Below are 20,314 nucleotides of genomic sequence, written 5' to 3' on the forward strand. Positions count from 1 at the left end.
CGGTTGGGGCTATCATGTTCTTATTACTGCATTTATTGGACCAGTACATTTAGGATCGAGATAAAAAAAATGTGCCTTGCCTTTAATTCTCTTGAGCACTGTAATAACTCCTCCAGTTGCTGGCACAGGATGGAAGATTGAGATATTTATTCCCCAGTGGCTGAGTTGAAAATCATAGCTTCTGATCAGGGTTGAGACTGGAACAGAAAATATAGTGGGGCACCAAAATAGCTAAAAAAGTGACCCACATTTGCAAATCAGGACAGTTTTGAACTTGTAAAGACATGCTGTATAGGTGTTTTGCAAGGCATGGGAGTCTGCATGCATTCGTGCTTGCTGCAGGCAAAGTTTGTGTAATATGAAAAACAACAGCAAAAACCCGGACACCAGACCATAAAACAGGCCCACAAACAGCCAGAAAACGGCTCACACACTGACGTGCCAGACCAGCACTCCAGGCACTGCGAGACTGCCCCATACGCAGACCAACCATGCTTCTGATGTAACTGCGATGACTTGCTCCCTACCAAGGAATCAATGATAGGACATCAATTGTCCAAGTTGGTGCATTGGTCAGTGGTCGTGAGATACAGGCTTGTGCCATGAGTATAGGACTGACAAGCGCAGTCTTACATTCATTGCTGTGACTAGGACCTAACTACCTTCTTAGGTTCTGTCCTAAGTATGTAAACTACCTCAGGCTGTTGCTGGGAGAACAGTACACAGCTTAGGTGAAAGATGAACTTGCTACCCCTATGCCTCTGCTTTAATTTTTATTTATTTATTTAACATTCTTACATAGTGCCCCTGAACTGCAAAGTATAAGGGTACTTTGTTTTACAATCAACAGTTGCAAAGTACATCTGAACCAGAATGATGAAAACTGTTGGTTAAATTGCAAGGAACTAAATAAAACCGCCACTTTAGCAGAAACCTACATTACCCAGGCAGGCAGTAGCTCATTGACATGCAGAAACGCTGATTGTTTTTGTGTTTCCTGAGGGTAATGGCCAGAGATTCCGACTTTGGAGCTGGGGAACCAGGTTCGAGTTCGAGGGCTCAACATCCTGCGTTTCTAGGTGAATCACTTAATCTCCCTGTGCCTTTCAAAAATGAATGTGTCTTTTACTGGTGCTCAAGTGCTGATGTTGATGATTAAGTGCAGGTGCTGAGCACTGGAAACCACCGGCTGAAATTAAGCACTGGTTGTAGGGAATATTACTTCAAGCAATGCATTATCTAAAGCTTATCACTTCTTATAATAACTCCCAGGGCAATCCTGTATCCCACAGAGAACCTGTTAGGAAATCCTGAAGGCCATTCAAATCATTTTTGACAATCCTTTATCTCACACAAGGAAGTGATATGGCAATCTTTTATCCTGTGGGGAGCATATATGGCATTCTTATATTCCATGAGGAGCCTACGAAGCATTCTTGTATCGTATGGGGAACCTACAGAGCATACTTGTGTTGTAAGAGGAACATACAAAGCATTCTTGTCGTGCATGGGGGACCTATACTGCATTCTTGTGTCGCATGAGGAACCTACAGAGCATTCTTCTGTTGAATGGGGGACCTACAGAGCATTCTCACAAGACACCTACAGAGCATTCTTCCATGGAAGACCTACAGAGCATTCTTATATTGCCTTGGGAATCTGTAGAGCATTTTTGTGTCTCGCAAGAAACCTATAGATCATATTTGTATTGCATGGGAGACCAACAGACCATTCTTGTATTGCACGGGGAACCTACAGATCTTTCTTGTGTCGCATGAGTAAGCGATAGGCATTCTTTGATTGCATGAGGGACCTCCAGAGCATTGTTGTATTGCATGGGAATCCTACAGAGCATTCTTGTGTCGCATGAGTTACCATTAGAGCATTCTTTGATTGCATGAGGGACCTCCAGAGCATTCTTGTATTGCATGGGGAACCGAAAGAGCATTCTTGTATTGCATAAGGGACCTCCAGGGCATTCTTGTATTGCATAAGGGACCTCCAGAGCATTCTTGTATTGCACGGGGAACCTACAGATCTTTCTTGTGTCGCATGAGTAACCGATAGGCATTCTTTGATTGCATGAGGGACCTCCAGAGCATTCTTGTATTGCATGGGGATTCTACAGACCATTATTGTGTTGCATGAGTTACCAATAGAGCATTCTTTGATTGCATGAGGGACCTCCATAGCATTCTTGTATTGCATGGGGAACCGACAGACCATTCTTGTATTGCATAAGGGACCTCCAGAGCATTCTTGTATTGCACGGGCAACCTACAGATCTTTCTTGTGTCGCATGAGTAAGCGATAGGCATTCTTTGATTGCATGAGGGACCTCCAGAGCATTCTTGTATTGCATGGGGATCCTACAGAGCATTCTTGTGTCGCATGAGTTACCAATAGAGCATTCTTTGATTGCATGAGGGACCTCCAGAGCATTCTTGTATTGCATGGGGACCCGACAGAGCATTCTTGTATTGCATAAGGGACCTCCAGAGCATTCTTGTATTGCACGGGGAACACACAGATCTTTCTTGTGTCGCATGAGTAACCGATAGGCATTCTTTGATTGCATGAGGGACCTCCAGAGCATTGTTGTATTGCATGAGAATCCTACAGAGCATTCTTGTTTTGCATGAGTTACCAATAGAGCATTCTTTGATTGCATGAGGGACCTCCAGAGCATTCTTGTATTGCACGGGGAACACACAGATCTTTCTTGTGTCGCATGAGTAACCGATAGGCATTCTTTGATTGCATGAGGGACCTCCAGAGCATTGTTGTATTGCAGGGGAATCCTACAGAGCATTCTTTTTTTGCATGAGTTACCAATAGAGCATTCTTTGATTGCATGAGGGACCTCCAGAGCATTCTTGTATTGCATGGGGAACCGACAGAGCATTCTTGTATTGCATAAGGGACCTCCAGAGCATTCTTGTATTGCATAAGGGACCTCCAGAGCATTCTTGTATTGCACGGGGAACCTACAGAGCATTCTTGTTTTGCATGAGTTACCAATAGAGCATTCTTGTATTGCATGGGGAACCAACAGAGCATTCTTGTATTGCATAAGGGACCTCCAGAGCATTCTTGTATTGCACGGGGGGCCTACATTGCATTCTTATATTGCACGGGGTTCCTACAGAGCATTCTTATATTGCATGGGGGACCTACAGATTATTCTTGTATTGCATAAGGGACCTCCAGAGCATTCTTGTATTGCACGGGGGGCCTACATTGCATTCTTATATTGCATGGGGTTCCTACAGAGCATTCTTGTATTGCATGGGGGACCTACAGATTATTCTTGTATTGCATAAGGGACCTTCAGAGAATTCTTGTATTGCGTAGGAAATCTACAAAGCATTCTTGTTTTGCACTGGGGACCTACAGAGCATTCTTGTACTGCATAGGGAATCTATAGCGAATCCTGTATTTTTTGAGGAACCCGACAAATTAAATCATTGCAAGATGAGAGACACTGGTAAATTATTTGGATTTATGCAAAACTTCTTAATCCTAAATAAATAACAGAGCACTATCGACAAGCAAAATACCATTCGTTTGTATCGATTATACACAAGAACTTTATTGCGTTATCAAAGTACAGAAGTCTTGCATACACATTATAATTGTTGCTGGCCACAAATGAAGCGAAACATTAGCACCTAATGTGAGCGAAACAAATGAAGACCATTGGCTCAGTATAGTTAGGGCAGGTTAAAGCTGCTAGGACACATACTTAGGTTGCATTCAGCAAGCGCAAAATATAGCTCCTAGTAAACCTGTACGGACAGGATTTCAGTTAGGTTCCCGCTAGACCTTTGCGGCACTGACAGGAAGCAATGTCTAAATCTTTGTCATCGAGGTGGCTTCTCAACACCTAAATTATGCAACTCGGATTGTTTCAAAATGTCCCAGAGCTTGTTGGTTCATGGCTGCTTTCCACTTCCAGCACTTCCTACTACACCAAGGTGTGGCCTCAGCGCAGCATGATTCAATGTAGCGGTGGTGCAATCAAGGACAGGCTGCCGTGCTGGGCACTGTGCCACCATCTAATCCGATCTGCTGTTGGCAAAAACGTTATACTTTGCCAATCAGAGAAACACGGCCCGGGCTAGTTCACCCAGATACTGCCAGAGGGGAAACAGCCTTAACAAAGCAAGCTAAAAAAACATTTATGCATATGCGTGGTTAAGGCACAGCGCGGTCCAGATTCTGGAATGGGTGCGCAGGAAGAGAAAGGATTGGGTGAAGACGCGGTCAGTTAAGTAGGCTGAGGTCAGGTTTTGGGGGTGGGGAGGTCGTTTTTGTGAGGTAGTTTTTAGGGGTCGGGGTTGTTTATAGGGCAGAGGGATGGGTTTTAGGGCTCAGGGCAGGGGGTCAGGGTAGTTTTCAGGGGTAGGGGTACGTTTTTTGGGACTCAGGGTAGGGGAGCCAGGGTAGTTTTCAGAGGTAGTGGTCATGTTTAAGGGCACAGAGAGCCGGGGTAAGGGTAGTTTTAATGGCGTGAAGTCCATTTTTAGGGATCGGGTGGATGGAAGGGAAAGTTTTCAGGGATGGGGGCAGTTGTAGGCCTCAGGGCAAGGTGGCTGGGTCTGGGTAGTTTACAGGGGCAGAGGCCAATTTTTAGGGCTCAGGGCGGGAGGGAGGCTGGGGTCTGGGTAGGTTTTCATGGCGTGGGGACAGTTTTTAGGGCTCAGGGCAGGGCAGGGAAAAGGGATAGTTTTCAGGGCTGGGGCAGGGGTGTGATCTGTACAACACATGTCCCTTTACCAATCATGTCTTTACCGTGAAAAAGGCATGCATGGTAAAGTCATGCACAGTAAAGACGTGGTTCTCATTCAGACCGCTTGGTTCAGGCATGCGTAGTTGTGGCATGTGTTGTACCATCACACAACCCTACCAGAGGCATGGGATGAGCCTATAGACTACCCAGACCCAGCCACCTTGCCCTGAGGCCTACAACTGCCCCCATCCCTGAAATTAATGGATGAACTCTTGTAAAAGTAACAACATATTCTTTTGGCGTTATTTGCACATATGCACTATTTTACACTACTGGTAGCACTTTATTGTTAGGCACTGAAATATGTTGATATATGATCTAGAAGACGGGACAATTTAGGATAGACATCATACAAAGACCAAGCATTTATGCATTGGTTGTTTGTTTAAAAAAAATTTGTGATTTATTACAAACTGAAATTGGTACTGTATATTTATTAAACCATATAATTGGTGGATCAGCCAAAATTAATATGAAATAACTTGCATTTAGGCAGCTATTGTTGAAATGAAAGTATATTCTTTATGTCGATGTCAATGACCATTGTGCATTGTCACTTTAAATAGATTTCCCACTAGCTGAAGCGCCGTCATGTGATAAAGGCAGGGATCTGCCGAAACGCGTCATGGCGGAAAATTTGGTGTGTGAAGAAAAATTAAAAATTGGCACTGAGTTTGGGTCTACCCTACCCTCGTTAGCTTACTAAGAAGGATCGGTGTAACGAGCAACTCGCATATATATATATATATATATATATATATATATATATATATATATATATATATATATATATATATATATATATATATATATATACATATTCCAGGAACTTCGTCTTAATATCCACTGCTGCCAGGACAAAAAAAAAACGAACCGGACCCATTCAGGTAGATTTGCTGAATTCTTTTATTTAGTGCATCCCTCTGTCCGCCATGACGCGTTTCGGGCCCTGGAGCCCTTGATCACATATATATCAGAATATATATATACATTTTTGGGGATTTTATTTAACATTATTTCTTATGTGGTGTTACTTTAAGACTCTACTTTCATTATTTCTATGGAAATGTGTTGCAGAACCTTTTATTAACCATGTGAGGAGCCTGACTTTCTCCAAGGCTGAGCTTGGGCAGTACTTATTGGCTGGGTTAGCACATTTACTACTGCTTTGCTGCCATTAGGGCTGTAGGAACTTTAGAAGAAGAGTGGTTTGTGAATAGCAATGTGCTTACTCTTTTGTGGATGGGTGTAGGTAATTACCCGTTCATCTTTATGCGCATTTCCTCAAACCCCTCCCATTTTCTAGTAGATATTGCCCATTTGCCCCTCCGCCCGTACCTCTCACCTTTACTCCTAAGCATTAAACTTACATGTGGAGGTCTCTCCATCAAAAAGATACTAGCGGTGGAGATTTCCACCCATAGGTTTTTTTAATTGAATTTTATTGTAAGTACGTGCTACAAAATGCAGTTTGAGAATCGGGCCCTCTGTCCGTAATGATATGGCGCTAAGTGGTCACCCTAACAAGCTACAGCAGCCACCACCACATGGCACCATATGCTCAAGGAGCCTCCAAATGTTTCCCTAGACTTTGGGGCACATTATCAAAAAGTCATGCAAAGCAACAGAGCAAGACAACTAGTTGTGCTGTGCTGCGTGTGCAGGGAGGTGGCAGAAATGCGTCATATCTACAATGATAAGACGCATTTCTGCTCTTTCCTTTTGCTGGCACATTGAGTACTGCCTAGATACAACGCAGGTACCCTTTCGTCATGATGAAAGGGGGCCAGTGTTACAGGCAGGATTGTTTTTGTGAAGAAAGAGTCACCTTCCTGCACAAAAACAATTTTTTGAGGCATTTCCTTTTTGTCAGATATCTATGCGAGTCATGGATATCCCAGTGCACTCAAGCTACACAACACCTAATTCAGTGAACCTTCTGAACGGCGACCAATCTGCTTACGTGTGTAGGGCAGAAATGTACTCAACCACATTTTTCCCACTTTTTTTTACTACATGGAAAAGGGTTTCACTCTTGCTCTTGGTCTGAGTAACTTTACCTGGAGGGGAAGAACCTGCAAAATGTTTGTGAATACTCCCAAAATTGGAGTGACTTTTGACTGGAACCTCCTCCTTTCAGTTTCTGGTTAGAGGTCTCCAACAACAATGAACAAAACCAGTTGGTGGTCGGCAGAAGTGAGTCCTACCTTTGCCTGAAAATGGCTGCTGCTCCTGAATCTGCAACTTAGGATCATGGAATTGCCAGTTCCAGAGCACTTTTTATGCACATGAGTATCTTGTGTCAAATTAATTGTACCTAAGGAAGTGTGTTTTTTTAATAACTTATAGGGGAGGGATGGATGGATAGATGAATGGTTTAGTGTGTAAATTTAACAACTCGGTCAAAGCTGTGTGAATAATTATTTTGTTTAGAAAAACATATAGTGGGAACTATTTAGTTAACTGACTACATTTTTGTATTCAATTTGAAAAAGTCTTTTAAAACAAGATGTTAAAATTACATTTATTTTATAATCTTTAACTGCCCATAAAATGTAAAGCAGCTGAAATTTCTGGGTGACAATCCTTGGAAATAACATACTACTGGGGGAGTCAGGCCTGGAATTACCAATTCCCCTGGTAATTTCTCTTTTCTTGGTGGACCTCAGGTACTCATAATGGACCATATTTGCCACAAGTCCCTGAATTACTAGTATACCAGGTGTTGGTAACCCAGAGGGTGGGGAAAATCTACACCATTTCTTGGACCTCTAGAATGAGGGAATTAGATTTGGAAATCAATCAGCAAATGATACTGACTGGCAGCACACTAGTCTTCTGTTCAAACAAATCGAAATCAATCATTTACTCACAGTTGCAGGAGTTTTGGAAGGAGGCAAGGGTTCTGAGTTGATTTTTGTTACAATTTACTAAGGGTTACATAGCCATGCACAATGCAACGCAGTGGAAAGCTGTGCTTGCAGGTCTTTAAAGTGGCAAGGAAACTTAGTGGCGGCTCCTCCGCTAAGGCGTTAGGAGTGTCGCCCCACTGCATTATGCTGTGTAAAAAAAGGAGAAATAAAATGATAACCCGGGGTTAATATAATTTTATTTTTTCCCGTTGCGGCATCTTTGTGGGACCGGGCTGCTCTCAGAGCAAGGGGAGGAGTGGTTTGCACTCCATGAGTGGTTGGCCAGCACTCTCGGGCCGACCAAACAGTCATGCGCACATAGCATGTTCTCTATACAGCCTGCGTGGAGAACATGCCTACCCCTCCAGCCACTGGCTGAGCGCCGTGTCATGGCACTAAGACCAATCACTCTTTTGATGTTGGCATTGAAGCCTTTCCTTGCCATAGTTTCTATGAACCCCCTGTATGCCATCCTGAGATCCGTAAGGGTAGGCTTTCTTATCAGGATGATACACAGCTGCACCTAAGGCTCCAGGGAACATTAGGAGAAAAATTAAATAATTATTTATTATTCGCTCAAATCTTGGAGTGGATTCGCCAAATATGCTCTGTCGTGAAGGAGCAGACACAGAGAATATTTTTCTTAGGATCTCCTATTCAGTCTGAGAGAAAGCACATGGATGTCATTTAAGGGTCGCCAGGGGTTGCAGTTGCGACCACTAGCTTTCCATGTGCCACCCATGGCAATGCTTTTACGACCCCTGGCCTCAGAGGTGGCAAAATCAGTGCCAAGAACACAAGGGCGTCTGGTGTTATCAGAGTCAGGCTCTAACCTACCTTGTTTTCTGGTTTTTTATTACTTTAATAGTGAATAATAGTTTATTATTCACTATTAGTGTAATAAAAAGTGGAGCAACAAGATCTGGACCCTTACTGGCATCCGAGGAAAGAAACATAGAATGGCTTTAAATGTATGTTGTGTGCATGCATGTGGGTGAGAGTGAGTTTGTGTGAGAGCGCGTGTATATGTGTGAGCATGGATGTTTGCATGTGAGATCGTGGGCGTGGGTGTCACAATAAGTGAGTAAGTACGTCAGTCAAAGAGAGTGCAAATTAGTGATTCAGGGTGAGAGTGAGTGCAAGACGGGAGACGACAATGAATGAGTGCAACTGAGTGCTAATGGGAGAATGAGTGTGAGTAAGTGAATGTAAGTGAACCTGTGTTGTTATGATTGCAAACCGCTGTCGGACCTCAATGCTTCTTGGCCTATAGAAGCACCCTTAGCAAAATGTTGGCACTGGCATACCGGAGGCAATACTTGCATATGGGATACCCTCATCAAAATGCTACTGCTGGCTCCCTGTAGGTAACTTTTGGCACAGGCACCCAAGAAAAAAAGCCAGTGCTGGACTACTGTGGGAAATCCTTGACATATGTAGCACCTGTGATTAACCCCTACCCTGCGCCGTGAATTCTGCCGTGGTGCGGGGGTGCTAGGAGGTGAGCGCGGCCCTTCCTTGCTCATGACGGCTCCATGCCGTTATGAGTCACGGGCGGCTTGGGCTCATGACGGTGTAGTTCCGTCATGACCACGCCCGCTCATTAATTTTACCTGCACAGGCGGGGAATTAGTGCCGGGTGGGAGGAGTGGCAGCGGCATGACGGCTCCACGCCGTCATGAACACACGCCGCCTGTGGCTCATGACGGCGTGGAGCCGTAATGAGCACGCAAGGGGTTAATTGCTGGCTATGGCACATTGGAGGAAATTCTTGACATATGGGAAGACAACTGTGGCAATGAAAACATGTGGTCCACAACATACTAGACATAACCTTTGACATAAGGAAACTCCATAGTACAAGAGAAGCAGTATTAGGAACATTCTGGCACTGGCATATTTTTATGTAATGTATGGGCAAAAGGGTCCACCATAACAAAATGCTGCTCCTAGCGATTGAGGTTATTTTTGGCATAAGGAGGCACCCTTACGACGTTTTAAAAACACAATTGGGTGAACTAATGGGGGACAGCCAGGTTTCATTAGCTAGACACACCATTTAAGGACTTGAATATTTAGTGAATATTTTCTCAGAGCCTATGGATGTTCTCCCCAAAATGAATATAGCATATTAATTGTGCAATATTATGTAACTTCAGCAATGTTGTTTATTGTGATGCCATCAACATATGGATCGTGTGACATCACTTCTTGGGCCGATTCAGGGTCAAAGGTGTGGTTGTCAAAATAAGTGAGTAAGTATGTCGCATCCTGTGACATCATTAGGGTCAAAGGTCATATGATGTCACGTCAGCTACCCCTGGGATTTTGGTGAATCGAAGTCCATGAGAATGCTACGTAGATACTGTTCTGTATTGTCATGCTGTTCTGTACCTCAAGAAACCTGTGTGTCTTACAGGTCTTATGGACTCCATCCTAAATCTGGATTCTCGGGCCCTCACAGTGATCTCCTTAGGTGTCTCCGGTAGGTGTAAAAAGAATAAACCGATGCTTACTGCAGTGACCAGCCACACTTATTATTGCAGGGTCCTGTAAGAGAGCATTTCTAACTCACTCTTTTGTATCCTGCAACTGATGCTGCTTCCGCATCCAGCTGCTGACCAACAAAGAAGTCCCAACATGTGGCACTGGTGCGTGCTTGGTTGCATTGGGTACTTGCAGGAAAAATAATTCATTTTAAGATTTTGGATACTGGTATGACTTGCTGAACGTGATACGGGGTCCCTCGCATCCTAAATCTAGACTGGTCTCATCCAGAAACACTAGGCAGCCACATTCAAGAGAAGAATTGCTGTCCATGGCCTCTCTGTGAGACAGGATTCAGTAGAGGGGTGTTCTTGGAGGGCAAGGTCCTACTCTGTGGAAGACTAGCACCATGGATATGTGGAAGTTCGTAGATTGTGTTTACAATGGCCTTACAAGGCGGCTCTTAAGAAAGCCTTTGCTTAAGGACGCCTGTGTGTTGATGCCTGATATGTGGCTGTCTCTAGGGCTGTGAAGCCTTGATAAAACCACGTTTTAAAAAGAGTCCCATTTAAGTATGGATTTAATGCTCATGGAGGCGTTGAATTGTAGTCGTTGATAGTCGCAGCCTTTCACAGCAGTCCGAGCATCGCAGAGTGAAAAGATGTGTCCTGGTGTCAACTTTACAAACAGACAACGCGCGTTCTTTCAAACTAGGGCCACTCACTCAAGCAAAATGTTGTGATCCTTGACAAAGCACTTCATCAACTGATCTTTTGGTTTAAAAAATGGGAGGGATCAGAAATGGTATGCTTACACGTTGAAAACCAACTCATGAAGTCATAATTTCTGGCAGACGCCTTATGTTCTGCTCATGAGATGCACGGGGTCGGTCCCGTTAGAGATGATCCATAATATTTATTGAATGTTCCTTCCTAACAAAGTTCTTGTCCATGCTGAGGTTGGGTATTCACACCATACAGATCTCCTTTAAGAGACAGGGATAGCCTTTAGGACTGTGGCAAATCCTGCCGTTTCTGTAACTAGAGGAGAATGAGGTAGATGACTAAGTGTGCTTAGAACCTGCCTGGACCTGGACCCCTGTATCTGCTGCCCATCCTGCTCAAGACACCTCGCATCAAAATGGATGTTACTTCTCCAACTCTCTTCTTTCATTCACCCTCTGAGAGGAGCTTGTTTTGTACCTTCCCTAGTTTTGCCTCGGCTGTGGAGGGATGGAAGAACTCAAGGCCTTCTGGAAAGGAACCTAAACCTTTTGTTGTGTTGCCTGATGTGTTCTCACTCACCCATTGCCTAACACCCTCATCTCAGTGATCCTAGGGCTTGTGGGCGTTCTTGCCCCTGCTGTCATCTGTCATCTCTGAAGGCTGAACAGCCAAGGGTGCATCACCTCCTAACAGCTCTGATAGACCATCGCTACTTGCTGGGCCTAGTGGAATGCTCTCATCCTTAGACTGTGAACACGGATAGCCCCTTGAGGCTTGGGAGGCCTCCTGATGACCAAGAACAAGGCCATCTGACAATTTCTCCCATCTGGCTTTCTGACTGACCATAACCATCCAGATCTTTGACAGCCAGACTGACTGACTAACACCCAAACTGTGTCAGCCTACTCCGCCCAGAACTGATCTCAAATTACCTTAGTAGATGATCCTGTTTGCCTGTACTAGCCTGAGTCAGAGGGCCTGATTTATCTAGGTTTTGCGACACACTTGTGCCACGCAAGGGGGCGTGAGGGCGACGTACAAATTAAGTGAGATATATCAAGTGACGCAAGGCCATTTTGCGTGGGCCTGCAGGGCTTGTTAAATCTGGAGTAACGCTAGGAAGCGCAAATCGCTGCCTTGTGTTACTCTGCCACAAGGAGGCTTTACATGGGTGGAGCGTGGTTGTTTCCACGCATCCGCACATGGGTTTTGGTGACTTACCATTGCTGGTAGACCTGGAAGTGCGTCAAAATGCTATGTCGCCCCACTTGAGGCAGAACGAGGAGACATATTTTGCTTTGTTTCCTCTTTCTAGTTGTGCTGCGTTCTGCAGCACACGAGAAAGAGGAAAATGCCTCTAAGGATTGTATTTGTGAAGGAAGGTGTCCCTTCCTGCGCAAAAACAATCCTGCATACAACACAGGCACCCTTGTGCCATGACGAAAGGGAACCTGCACTGGGGCTAAGCATCCAAAAATGCAGCAGTGCTAGAAAAGGACAGGAATACACCATATAATGTTAAATATGGTATATCCCTGCCCTTTACCTTTCACACAGTGCAGCAAGGTGACTTGTTGTGTTGCCCTGCATTAAAAAAAATATAAATATGGGCCAGAAAGCTTAAGCCACACCAATCCATCGAACCTGCAGGTGTTCCCACAAGAAGGCAGAGGGGGCATATTCAAGAACAGCGCACGTTTCACTCAAATTATAGGCACTACTATCTTAAACCGATTTTTGTTGCCCAGAATATCAGAAATTACAAAGTGGCTTTGAATTGTTTACTTGTTTTAAATGATCATTTAGTGTGTTTTAATGCTGCTCTTTTTATCCTGAAGGCAATTAATTTGAGGGAAAGTATTAAGTATTAGATTTAACTGGCTTTGGAAAGCAGTAAGTTATGTGCCATATTGGACTATTGAACATATGCGTTATCTAGAACTATGAACCTTAGCCCTACCCTGTTATATGGAAATGCTTTGTTTTTATTTATTAATGCCTTATGTACTTTTATGGCTGTTTTTAACTTGCCGAATAAAGTTTGAACTGAACTGAATTATTGGCAAAAATCAGTTTGTGTCTGCTGAGGCTGGAAATCAACATATTTTCCATCAACTACTCAACTTTTAAGAGCATTCTTATTTTACACATGAAGAATTAGTACTAGTGGGTCATTCAAATTCTTGGGTGGTCAATTTGTCTTACTAGTATTTGATTGCCTAAGCGTAATCACCCTCAGTAAGTCAGTTTTGCTTTTCGACCTTGCTGCCACCCTGAAAGACAAAGTCCAAAAGGTAGGTTCATGGCATTTCAGTGAGCTTACAGTAGCACCCATTCCCTGGTGTTCTAAAACAACACTGAATACTTGGTACAAGGATTGCCCCGGTTTCCTGCGTACCATTGGCCTAATGGAGAAGCACCTGTAGGAGATTACATTTGTTGGATTACAGTACACAAGTGTTAGACCTGGTATCATTGACGTGAGTCTCCCTGCCATTTTTTACTGAATTATTATTGATTGCCTCCTCTGTTTTTGATTTGTTTTGCTGGTTAGATGCTTTGAGCACTGTGCCACTGCTATTCAGTGCCACAGTGCAAGTGCTCCCTATGTTAAATTGATGTATTGATTAGTGACTCCATGATTGGGTTCTTTGATTTACTTGTCATTCACTCACACTACTAGGCCAGCGGGAAACCTCGTTGGGCTTACTCCGCCAGTCAGTACACCTATAAAGTGTGCATGTTGTAAAACAGTTCAGATTCCTGGCCCATTTCGTGCTTGGTCGTTATGCTCCAAATGCACCAAGGGTGCTGGACTGTGCCATTTGTGAGAGTGGGTTAGGTGTATTAAAAAGGCACTCCTAATGAGGCCTTGTGTAGGTGTGCCTAAAAGACCATTGGCCTTCGAGGGCGAGACCAGAAGCTCTCGCGAGGATATATTCAGCCCAACTACAATGACACTTTTGAGGACTTGGGTTTAGTATGTACTTTCAAATCGTGTACTATAGCTACACAATTTAGTCCTGTGCCAGCCATGCAAGCGCCATGTTGATTTGGGGGGGTTCGCCAGTGCATGGCTTCACACCATGTAGCCCAATTATGTTGCCCCGAAACATCCATGGTATATCCCTTGCCCACACCCAAAGACCATGAATAGTACATCCCAGGAGGGCTCCACCCGTACTTCCCAGCACGGTTGATAATATAACATGCAACAATATACATTTGTCAGGAGGGAATGAAACAACGCAGATACTTCCCACCAGGGGTGCTTTTCTTTTTAGTGGGGCAATGCGGGAGCTTCAAAGCAGGGAGGCTGTTCTTTCACTGGGAAAGGACTGTATCATCATAAGAGGTGTGTTTTCTGTCACTAGAACAGTTCTGGCCTTCTTGACAGGCTTGTTCTACAAGTACCGTCACACACAGGCAGCACACAGGCAGCAGCATAGCGGGGCTGCCAGTGCTCGGGGCAAGGCAAGTGTACTTCCACTTTTCTTTGAAAATTTTGCACCCCTAAGAATGCCTCTGCACCCCTAAGAAAGCCGCCTAAGAATTTTGCGCCCGGGGCAACCGCCCTTGTGGCCCCGCCCACGATACACCACTGCACGCAGGAAGGAGCTGAAGACTCACATAACACATCACCAGGGCTTTAAGTGGGATGAAAAAACGTGAGGGTCTCTCAAAGGGGCGTGGCCAATATCATTAAGGGCGTGACTTAAAACATGTAAGCAAAAAAAATGTGTTCTTAGCACAGTGTGCCACCCGACTTGCATTTTGCTGTTTCTGTCATTGCGTCCAGATATATGCTACAACAAGTAACATCATACCTACAACAAGTCAGGACTATTGGCTTTGTCAATGGTGAGTTGCATAAGATAATTAAGCAGCAACTATGGCTTGTATATAATATTGAAAAAGCTTCCACTTAAAGCCAAGGTGAAATCACATTGTTGCTGCTCCTGAGTTTCAAAAAGAGAAGGGAAATCCAGAGAGAAAATGACTCTCTTTAAAGGATTTCCCTTCCCTACAATGCTCACCTGGCATGACGTCATGCCGTAACTTCTCCCCTAGTGAGAAGTGAACAGTAATGTGCCTCCTTTCACTGCAGCCCCCTTTGCCAGGGCACAAAACAGAGCCCGATAGAGCCCCGTTTCGAGGCCTCTTTTAAAAAAACTACAGGTGCTCAACACCGGTGAGACCCGGCCCACTTAAAGCCCTGCACATCACTATGCATGAACCACCCTCAACCTAGCTCCATCTTCTCATACTCTTTGACTCTATACTTCTATTTTACCATGCACGCCTATATGCAGGGACTTTTCACAGACACTGCTTAACATCCCCGCTCTGCGGAACAGGGCCATGGTGGGATTTCGCCTGTTCACTGAGCATCCCGCCACCACACGAACGCACAACTCTCCTAACCCTTTTTACCTCACAAAGGCCGAAAGAACACAAGCCAACAGCAGGAGGATATATTTCCTTGATATCAGATTTTAGTTTAGCTTGGTGGGGAAGGTAAACATATACAAAATGTCCTCTTCATGTGGATTGAACCAATTTGTCAGCTGATCACTGGTAAACAGAGAAGGATTATGGCGAAATCCTACATGAAGACTGGGGAATATTTCCTGCAGTCAAGTTGGGGCTGGCAACACAGCACAGTGGCCCTCAAAACAGGTCAGAGAATGCAGAGTCAATCACCCCTTGACCCTGTCACGCAAACAGTGCTTCCCAGTACTCAATTAGTAAAAGAATAAGTGCTGGGGCCAAGGTTTTGCTCAGAAGAATGTGGCCAGCACAATCGATGGTCCGGTACCGATTACCAAAGCTGCGTAGTCTTGGCACTTTAAACCACCACCAAACTCTCCCTGCCCCTTAATCTCACTCTTGCAGGTACCTTACATCCTTGCTTTCTACCTTTGCAACTGTTTTTTTCTGTCTTTCTTTTCCTCTTTCTTTGCTCCTTTTGTTGTTTTCTCTCCCTTGCTCTGGATCAAAATCTGTTGAGGACAAATAAGTGCCAGTCCCCAGGAATGAGTGCCGGTCTGCCGTACCTGCAACCACCAGCACAAGTAAACCCTGGTGCTCTCACTCATCAGGTTAAACGCTGGGCAACATCGGGCCCAGACTAGCTTGTGCTACCTAGTGGCAAAGCTCCTCCGTCCCTCTCGCCAGTTGCATCACATTATCTTACACCTGCTACTCCAGATGCGTACAGAAGTACTACGAGATGGGGAAAGCTTTTGTTCACGATGGTGCCTGCAACTCAAACGCCATATTTGTGGCTAGGGACACTTGAAACGGGCGCCCAATGGGAGCAGAGGTGACACAGAATGGCAGTCCCCCCCTCCCGGTTTTTGACAGTGAGTGATGCTCGACACACTTGCCAGGGGAAAGTGATACGTTATGGGGGCCATGGCTTAGCTAGGATTTAGGCTTAGCTCAGGGCAAAAGTTGGCCTATTCCTGCCAGATCCTTTGCTCATGAAGAGTGTGGGGCACTGCAGCCTTACCTGTTATCCCCCTCCTCACCCTGTAGATGCAGTGGTTGGCTTGGGGAGCACTAGGGTTGATTAGGCTTACAGTTGTATTGGGGGAGGAGATTTTTGTTGTTGTCCATTTAACACACTGCTGGTTGTCTTTGATGGGTTAGGTCTGTGGGCTCTCATTATGTTTGCTGCTGTAGGACAGGTTGTGAACACAAAGGGGAGCTCATGATTCGGTATTGGGTGGGTTGTATCTTTACTGAGCAGGCGTATCGAGTTCAGGGGGGAGTGATAATTTGTCATTCAGGTATCTGCATGCATTGGATGAAACAAAGGTGGGAAGGGGGCAGAAGGAAGTGGTTGGAAGGGCGGAGAGTTGCTGTGGTGATCTACATGGTTGTTGATGTGATTGGTTGCTTGGGCAATTGAGAGGCTTAAGAGTAGGGGTGTTAGGAGTTTGTTATATATCAGTGAGATAGAATTTCATGTTGTTTGCCTAATATTCATCTGGTAGCCCACGGACCTCTCCTATCAAAGTGGCTTTTTGCACCATATTTCGACTGGATTGTAGGTATTGCAATTCCCGATGCATGTGGCAGGTGGCAGTATGGCCTGCAGTTTCTCTACATCATCACGTTTGATCATACGTCGTCCAACCGATACACCCCGCTTCTCCAATCGTACAAAATACCCACAACTTGATGCCTTATTACGTGGTGCAGATCTGCTTCTGTTGCCCAGAAAGTAAAAGTGATAGAGCAGTCTTGCTGTTGCCAGTTTATATTATAGCCTTAGAGCCCGCCTTTAACAAGGGAGTGGGCCTTTAACACCTTGGATGCTCATGACAAGCTCAGCTCCTCATGGCCCACGGTGCTCGTGTGCTCATGATGAGCTCAGCTACTCATGACCGTTGGAACGCTTGCACGCTGGGCTAATTCCCCTGCTGTGCGAGCGTTCTACACAAATGGGTGTGGTCATGACGAGTTCAGCTCATCATGAGCACGCGACCACCGTGGCTCATGATGGCTCGTCATGAGCACCGGGGCGCTGCGTGCGCCCCACCTCCCTCCAGCACAGCGGGGGAATATGCCCCGCAGGGAAGGGGCTAATGGCTGGTAGAGCCCGCTACGGAGGGCTCTAAGGCTATTAGAACATTCTACTTCTAGAGGGCAGAATGTTCTAATAAACAAAGGCCTCACAGAGCCCATGGGGGTTGAAATCCCCTCGGGCTCTGTGAGACCTTTGTTCACAGCAACGCCTGTGAACAAACATTGGAATGTTGATACTCCAGGCTTCTACCAGCCATTAGTAGCCGGAGCACTCCATTGTTTTCAATGGAACTCTCAACATTCCAATGTTCTAATACACATACTTCTGTAATAGGGTGACTGAGAAGTGATGCCAGCTGGCTGTAGCTTTTCTGTTGCTCAAATTTCCCAGAGTGTGTCATTGCCACACTTCCCCTGCAAGCCTCCTTCATCCCGCACCTCCATCCTGGAGAGCCAGGAAGCAAATGGGCAAACACAGGAGCACTGAGAGTCCGATGCTGTTTTGAACGCATTCCCAAAGAAGCTGCTATGAGAATGGCGCAGGGTTATTCAATTCAAAATCTGGGCTCACATCCTTAAGGTCACAGAGGCGTAGCTATCAATGGCGCAGCAGGTGCAGTGGCACTGGGGCTCAAGGATTTGGGGGTCCCCTTACCTCCCAATTATGGATATTATTAACTACTCAACACAGGACAATGGGGCCCATTTAAATGCTTGCCTTGGACCTATGGCCCCCCGACACCACTGGCACTTACCTGTCGAGTGCTGAGCTGAGAGACGAGGCTGCGGTGATTTAGCGCACTGACTCCTCTCAGGCCTCTGCTAGAATGACGCCTCTGACGTGCACTCCTTCTCAGTCCTCTGCTGAAATGACGCCTCTGACGTGCACTGCACTCCTCCTCAGGCCTCTGCTGGAGTGACGCCTCGCTCCTCTCCTCAGCGGCGATTCGTCCCCCTGCCTCCCACTTCTGCTCGGAATCAGGTTCAGAATAGGCGTTGTTATTGTTATGCAAAGATTTGTGCAACGCAGTATCACCGTTGCTCTATTTATTTGTTATTTCATTTCACAATATTTCCCCATTTAGCAAGGACAGTAACTAGAACATTGCCACAGGTGTTGAGTAGGGAGGAGGGGGGGGGGGGGGCATTAGAGCCCTCGCTTCCAAGAGAAACCAGGCTTCTCTGTTCGAAAGTAATTCTGAAGCTGCAATATCGAGCACAATTGCCTACGACAGATACAATACAACTGTGGATAATTATGAACACTACGCGGTGCTTAATTTGAGCTGGTGGTTTCCGGTGCTCAGCACCCGCACTTAATTGTCAACACCAGTACTTATGACAGTCTGCACCATGGTGGCACTCACTGCCTAATTTAGAGATGAGCACCACAAAAGATGTTTATTAATTCAAGATACATTAAAAATGACTATTACCAGTGCCCAAGCTATTCTTATAGCGTTGAGAGCTTGGAATAGTCTGAATAATCACACTTTTAGGAGTGTGACGGTTAATAGTTGTTTTGGTGCTTTCATGGGCAGCGGTGGCCGAGGCAATGTGTGGGGCATGATGCAGTGGCCTCTTGAGGAGGGCCTCAGCACTTATTACTTTACAAGTTAAGCACTGACACTACGCCTACATACATAGAGAGAGTAATGATGTGTTTGATATTTTAATTAGGGGGGTTTGTAGAGTGCCATTACAGACTGACCCCTCGCCCGACACCAAACCTGGGACATGATAATTGAGGAGTCCTAGCGATGATGGCCCCTTGGGTGCATCCATGCCTAAAAGTGCCACTGAAGAGTTTTTAATTTTTCCTATTTTTTTTCCCTATATAGCGCTAACGTGATTGGAAGGTATTAGATAGAATGTGCACCAATTTCTTTACAGACGGACACATTCATTTTTGCTAGACACCGGGAGATTAAGTGATTTGCCCAGAATCACAGGATGTTGAGCATCCCTGCCGAGACTCGAACCGGTTCCCAGGTTTGCGATCACTGCCCTAGCCGTTAGGCCACATCCTCAATGGCAACTTTGTTCGCACAACTAATTCCAAAGGTTAGAGGATCCCTCTAACAAATTTTCCTCCACGTCTCTTCAGACTTGACTTGCTTTGATGCAATTAAGTGGCACAGTCAGATCTCAGGGCCCGGCGAGCACAAGAAGGAGATTTCAAGGAGACACAAGACCTATAGGTTCCTTTAGTCCACCATTTCCTACCCATTGTTTTACCTCTTGGTGTGAGGGATGTCCCACAATGAAACAACAAGCATTGGAAATGCAATAGGTCTCGCATTAGGAAAGTTTGAGCGATTGGTATTGTAAATGACACTTTTTTTATTTATGTGTTGGTTTTGAAAATAGCAAAATTAATAGCTTTGTCAGTTACAATGTCAATAGTTTTAACTTTCGCAAATGTGACACCTATAGCATTTGTAATGCAATGTGTGTTGTATTTACGTGACTTAGATGTATTGATATTACAAATAACAATGGCTTTTAATTTTGTAAATAATTAATACTTAAATAAAATGTATTGTAATTTATAATGGCAATAGCTTAAACGTTTGTAAATAACTTTTGTGAAGATTATGTTCAGTGTATTTTATTGTGACGAAAATTCAAGAACATTGCATTTGCACCTACACACACACAGAGCCACACACACACACACACACACACACACACAGATGTGGTGGTGGTGGATCTGGGGGATATGGTGGTGGTGGATGTGGTGGTGGATGTGGTGGTGGATGTGGTGGTGGTGGTGATGGTGGATGTGGTGGTGATGGTGGTGGATGTGGGGGTGGATGTGGTGGTGGATGTGGTGGTGGTGGTGGATGTGGTGGTGGTGG

General features: G+C 45.1%; 1 protein-coding gene across 2 annotated transcripts in view; it reads right to left on the reverse strand.

Moving 5' to 3' along the window:
* Positions 1-18,476, reverse strand: part of LOC147703513 (butyrophilin subfamily 1 member A1-like) — a 79,437-nt gene extending 60,961 nt beyond the window's left edge. For both annotated transcript variants that reach the window (XM_086931883.1, XM_086931882.1), the window contains exon 1: positions 18,209-18,476. The gene's annotated coding sequence lies outside the window, so the exon portion shown is untranslated. The remainder of the gene's footprint in view (positions 1-18,208) is intronic.
* Between the last annotated feature and the right edge of the window lie 1,838 nt (positions 18,477-20,314).

Source organism: Lissotriton vulgaris, chromosome 7 (genome assembly GCF_964263255.1).
Source record: "Lissotriton vulgaris chromosome 7, aLisVul1.2, whole genome shotgun sequence".
NCBI lineage: Eukaryota > Metazoa > Chordata > Amphibia > Caudata > Salamandridae > Lissotriton > Lissotriton vulgaris.